The 6285-nt window shown below is 40.8% G+C and overlaps 1 protein-coding gene across 3 annotated transcripts in view; it reads right to left on the bottom strand.

Annotated features, from left to right (window-relative positions):
• Nucleotides 1-5423, bottom strand: part of LOC143023228 (tyrosine-protein kinase transmembrane receptor Ror2-like) — a 250938-nt gene extending 245515 nt beyond the window's left edge. For 2 of the 3 annotated variants that reach the window (XM_076181854.1, XM_076181786.1), the window contains exon 1: nt 4511-5420. The gene's annotated coding sequence lies outside the window, so the exon portion shown is untranslated. Of the gene's footprint in view, nt 1-4510 lie in introns of all 3 variants that reach the window. The other variant, XM_076181901.1, reaches the window with a different exon arrangement.
• Nucleotides 5424-6285: the final 862 nt, after the last annotated feature.

Genomic DNA, 6285 nt, shown 5'->3' with positions numbered 1-6285 from the left:
CGTAAACATGAAAATGCATAACAAAGTAGACCAAAAGGAAAACATAACGAAATAATTATGAGCAATGAAAAAAATACACAAGTGCAGAGATGGAAGCAAATACAAAGACGTAGGCAGATAAAAAAAACATAATCTAATCACGAATATCAGAATAAAATTAACCTTACAACCTATGTATATTACTGAAAACGCAAACACACCACAAAATAATCTAATCCAAGAAACAACTACACCCAAACACGGGCAAGATATAGGAAATAGCGCACATGCAAAAACAGACTTAATGATTCTAGTATAAACGTCCTCTTTTAACTTATTTCACGTCTTCCTCTAATGCTAACGATGGACCAATCTATAGACAGGCGAATGACAAATACATCTGAGATATTCGCACGCGCTGAATTATGCACACTCACACAAACACCACTGACAATGACCACTAACGCACAAATGCACCTGAACCCAATCATCCGCAACTGAAAAAACACACAAAAAACACGGTAATGTACATAGTGAAAAACACCCACACATGTATATACGCGCGCAAGACAGGTAACACACCTTTATACGAAACCACATGTATCAGGTAAAACACACAAAACACGAATATACAGGCATATACATGTACGCAAACACGCACGAATAAGTAAACACAAAAGAAAAGTGTAAAAATCTATACACATATATGCAAACACATGCACAATACAGGACACAAAAACAACGAGAACACAATTAACATATTATACACTCATCATTACCCAATTCACACCACGACACCCAATGGAAATCTCCCTATTCCATGAGACATGCGATTTTATTCATCTGAATGGAAGACCCTCAGTTGAAACAAGACACCAGACGATCGAGGCTCCGATAAGGTGAAGTCCTCCACTTGGCTGAATAATGCAATGGTCTGGCGACAGCCGCAGCAAAAACTCATGTGCCGCAAGCCAGCGCTACACTAATTAACTATATACTTAGCAAATAGCATGTTTAACCAGAGCTGGGTCAATACATGCATACATATACATTTATATGTATGTGTGTGTGTGTGTGTGTGTGTGTGTGTGTGTGTGTGTGTGTGTGTGTGTGTGTGTGTGTGTGTGTGTGTGTGTGAGAGAGAGAGAGTGACAGAGAGAGAGAGAGTGACAGAGAGAGAGAGAGAGAGAGAGAGAGTGACAGAGAGAGAGAGAGAGAGAGAGAGAGAGAGAGAGAGAGAGAGAGAGAGAGAGAGAGAGAGAGAGAGAGAGAGAGAGAGAGAGAGAGAGAGAGTGGCTACCATCGTAATAATCATTCTACTTAACAAATGATCTGACCCAACTTGTACCATGCTTAAGCCATCCCGGAATCCTGCTGCCCGATACGAATAAGAGAGCCTGACGTCATCCAGACTAAAGGGGGAAAGTATCACCCGTTACGTAAGGGGCAAGTGAGTAAAGACAAGTGAGTAATGAGTACCTGGGACCCACGTGGACGAAACACCCCGAGCGAGGCTACGCCAGCTCCATCTGTTGGGTTCAATTTCATTTAATAAACTAGCAACTGCGTGGCTCTAACGCAATTGGAAAACAATCTGTACAATTTGGGTTCAATAACTGCGACCCCGCGATGAAATATTCACATTCTTTCCGTATATAATAATAAAAAAAAGAGGAATTGGTTTTATTGGTTAGATTGCTGGGAATTGATGAAAAAATGAATAAATGAATAAATAAATAAATTCGTGTGTCAACATGGATCCTAGGTTCTTCTTCCTTACGTCATTATTAGTAAGGATTCATTTATCCCTTTACTACAATGTGGCTGTTACGAATACGAATGAAAGCATTTGGAAAAGCATTGAGAAAACGATCGCACAACACAGAAAGGGCTCGAAAAAATGGCTTATACTGTATATTGTATATAAATACATACATGTACTGGATATACACTACATACAAATATATATTATATAGTCTACATAAACATTGTAAACACATACTTGGAATTTCAGGAAACTATGAAGGGGCTTATTATTTTTCTAAGATGAAGTATTTAAGAAGTATGGAGATGATTACGAGGATGGATAACAAAAAAGAAAAAAAAAGAGCAAGGACGGACAGGGATGGTTTAGGCACATGGAAAGAAAGGATAAAGACCAGCAATAAGAGCGTGGGGTGGATGGAATGAAGTTGAATAAAAGACCAAGAACAGAATAGATGGATGGAATGAATGAGGGCACTGGGTACAAGGGGAATGTCTGTCGAGCAGGGAAGGGAGACAGCAGGAGATAGGTACGAGTGGGGATTGGTGAACGGATAAACTGAAGCGGTCCGAAGAAATTTGTTATTGTCCATTTTGTAAACTCTGGAGCAGGTGAGATGGCGAGCGACATGTTATGAAGCTGTGGGGGTAAACCAGCCTCGGTCCCTGGGCCCTGCTGTGGTGCTGTGACTTGCTACATTGTTTCTGACCCGAGCAATGGGCGTGGGGTGGGATGGCCCTTCATTCACAAGGAGCTAAGATAATAGGGACAGTGGATATGAGATGGGCGTGGAATGTGTGAAAGGTGGCTGAAAGCCTTAGTTGTGTATATATATATATATTATATATATATATATATATATATATATATATACATATATATATATACATACACATATATACGGGTATTTATCTAAGTGCAATATACTGGAAAGTAACTACGTTCGGAGGGTACTTGTACAAGTGTTAGCGTATGTGCGTGCGCGTGTGGGTAATTCACCAGGGTCTTGGATCACGTGTTGTACTCGTGATCGACAGCTATTTCCCTCCCGGAAGAGAGATCAGAGCTCACATATATCCGATCTATAGGCAATGCTGTGACCTTACACGCACACACACACACCAACTCCCCGTCCACGAGAGTTGGAGTAACGACTCGTATCACAGCGATACTGAAATTATTTCAGCCCTGGGCGGGATTTGAATCCGGACCGCCGTATTGGCAGCCGGGAACTCTACCACCGCGCCATCGAGTCGTGTGCATGCGTGCGTGTGTGTGTGTGTGTGTGTGTGTGTGTGTGTGTGTGTGTGTGTGTGTGTGTGTGTGTGTGTGTGTGTGTGTGTTTGTGATTTTCCATGGTCTCACCACGTGCTGGACACGTGACCAACAGTCATTACCCTCCCAGGGTTCGCATTCTCCAATCAATAGGACATACTGTGACTTTGCCCACAACAACACATACTTCTCCTTGCTTGAGGGAGACAGTAACGAGTTGCAGTATTACTAGAAACATTTCACGCTGTGAGTGGGGCGTGACCATGGAAATCTCGCATGGGAAGCTGATACGCTAATCCCACACCATTGTGTGTGTGTGTGTGTGTGTGTGTGTGTGTGTGTGTGTGTGTGTGTGTGTGTGTGTGTGTGTGTGTGTGTGTGTGTGTGTGTGTGTGTGTGTGTATTTACCTAGTTGTATATTACGGAAAGGGGAGCTATGCTCGTGGTGTCCCGTCTTCATATCTCATTTTATCTAGACTGTGTGTGTGTGTGTGTGTCTGTGTGTGTGTGTGTGTGTGTGTGTGTGTGTGTGTGTGTGTGTGTGTGTGTGTATTCACTTGGTCTTTGGATCACGTGTTGGACTTGTGATCGACAGCTATTTCCCTCCTGGAAGAGAGCTCAGAGCTCGTAGGTCCGATCTATGGGTAATGCTATGACCTTACACACACACACACACCCAACTCCCCGCCCACGAGAGTCAGAGTAACGACCCGAAGCGCAGCTGTACCGAAATAATTTCGGCCCTGGGCAGGATTCGAACCAAGCACTACGCGCACCACCATGCTAGTAGTTCATCGCTCTACCAACTGCGCCAACTGTGTGTGTGTGTGTGTGTGTGTGTGTGTGTGTGTGTGTGTGTGTGTGTGTGTGTGTGTGTGTGTGTGTGTGTGTGTGTGTGTGTGTCCAAGATCCAATATCAATGACAAACAGTGACTATGTACTTCATACAAAACAACACGAGCTCACACAGCAGCTAATCACGAAGCTTCCATCGAGTTGTCCCGTTTAGAACTCTTGTCAGTGTTCTCATATTAACATGAAGTCCCATGGGACTATGAAGTTTCAAAAATCAGTTCAATCAGGACAACAATAGTAGCTTACATTTCAAATTGACTTACCAGTAAAATTGACATACAATTCAAACTGACTTACAACTCAAACTAACAAGTTACAACTTAACTTACACTGACTTACTACTCAAACTGACTTACAACTTAAACTGACATTTAACTCAAATTAGATTACAACTCTTAGTTCCAGTTCTCAAATTGACTTACAACTGAAATTTACTTACAATCAAAACGACTTAATCTGAAATTTATTTTTAACTCAAATAGACTTACACCTTATCTTATACTGGCAGCTCAAAGTGGCTTACAACTTAAACTGACTACTCAAACTGGTTGTACAACACAATTAACTCAACACCAAGGTGGCTAATAACTATATTTAATTATTTACACTGACAACACAAACTAACTTCAAACTTACCTTTAGAAAATATTCCGTATACTTCTTGTCAATGTTACTAATGTGTCATCCTCACTCTTCTGTGATCTCCTCTTCCCCGAACGAAATGACTTGTTGACTTCATCCGAATAAAAATAAAAGGATTAATTCACCTGAGTGCAGTTCACACTTTTGCGGACAGCATTCCATGGACACGTCATGTTACCTTATTCAACCATGTTCGATAACAACAACCTACTCGTCACATCACACCCTTTAAACCACGTCTATAATCCTTCTGTTTAACCTCCTACAATACCGTTTAGGATAAAACACCGTCAGCGTACGTGAGTTTAATTAATTCCTACGACAATTTCTGAGTGTTGCATCATTTGTTACTCAGACCGATACAATACCGACAATCACGCATCCAAGCACTCCTTCCTGAAAATGCTTGCAGCGAGCATACTTCATAAAGGTAAGTAATACATGGTATTTGTGTGATCTAATGTCGATATATTTAACAAAATACACACACGCCAACACTTAAGAGGAGGTCCAACATACACATCACCCAGATCTGACTAAGCTCATATTCACTATTACACGTACACTTATTTTCTGCTACTGACACTCGCCATCGCTAACATTAATGTCTCCAGATTTCTCGATGTGACTATTAGGAGATCCGGTCTGGAAAATGGTTTGGTTTCAAACGGGTAAGTTGGCAGCTGCCTCGGTCCACGATAGAGACACGCAGCCACATCAAGAGATTTCTTCGATATTCCTCGTTCTCTGATCCACGCAGGCCTTCTCTACCACTTCGCACTTAACAATCACTTTAAATCAATCTTAATCCGAAAAGGTGCACACACTCAAGCCTGAACAAACGCAACTAGGGAACAAGTCTACATGTACATCCCAGAGCACCGGCACACATCTTCCCTCTTCTACGTCCAACGCACAACTGTAAACAATGGAGAACTGTCATATTTTAAAGGCGATGAAAATCGACTTGCGCAATATGAAGATATATATTCATATGATTTTTAATGAGTGAAATGTGATACAAAATGAGATAAATCTGCCTCATTTCTAAGTAGATAACGCTACAAAAGGAACAACCAAATAATTTGAGATTACGAAAGGTGCGCTGTCATACGTTTGGCAGCGTCGTTGTCCGTTGGGTGTTGCCACTCCAGCATCTGTCATGAATGCATGTCTTTCTTTCAGTCACGTCAAACTTACTATGGCATTTTGTTCCATTAATATTATAGTAAATAATACAATCATTTCATATTTAGCAACAAATCTACTCACTTATTATTAAACGAGACTTATCTTATATAATTGTGAAACTAAAGTGACATTTCTTTTCTTTATTTCTTCCATAATCGAACGCATACTCGGGCCCTACACATACAGTATAGGTTGAAGCAACATCACTCTACGCGCCACTGGAAACAACGATTGATGTATTGTGCAACGATTTGATTCGAAGTGCTCAGTAATTATGGATTTGCGTGTAAACACGAGAACGATTGAATTTATTTGTTTATTCATTTATTTATTTATTTATTTATTATTTATATATATATATATATATATATTTTTTTTTCTTTTTTTTTTTTTTTAATGAGATCTAAATCAAACGCGATTTTTGAAGTACTCGTGCAAACACGTGCTGCTTCACGTACACACGACAGTGGTGCAAACATTCTCGTGACATCAGTTACATGTACTGGGGCGCACACACTCTTGTAAACAGACAGTAAACACAGGAACACACGTACACACACACGCACGCATAGACACAC

Source organism: Oratosquilla oratoria, chromosome 1, assembly GCF_046742065.1.
Source record: "Oratosquilla oratoria isolate Oo_2021 chromosome 1, ASM4674206v1, whole genome shotgun sequence".
Lineage (NCBI taxonomy): Eukaryota > Metazoa > Arthropoda > Malacostraca > Stomatopoda > Squillidae > Oratosquilla > Oratosquilla oratoria.
The sequence above is the reverse complement of the archived record's forward strand: the minus strand, read 5'-3'. Positions and strand labels throughout refer to the sequence as shown.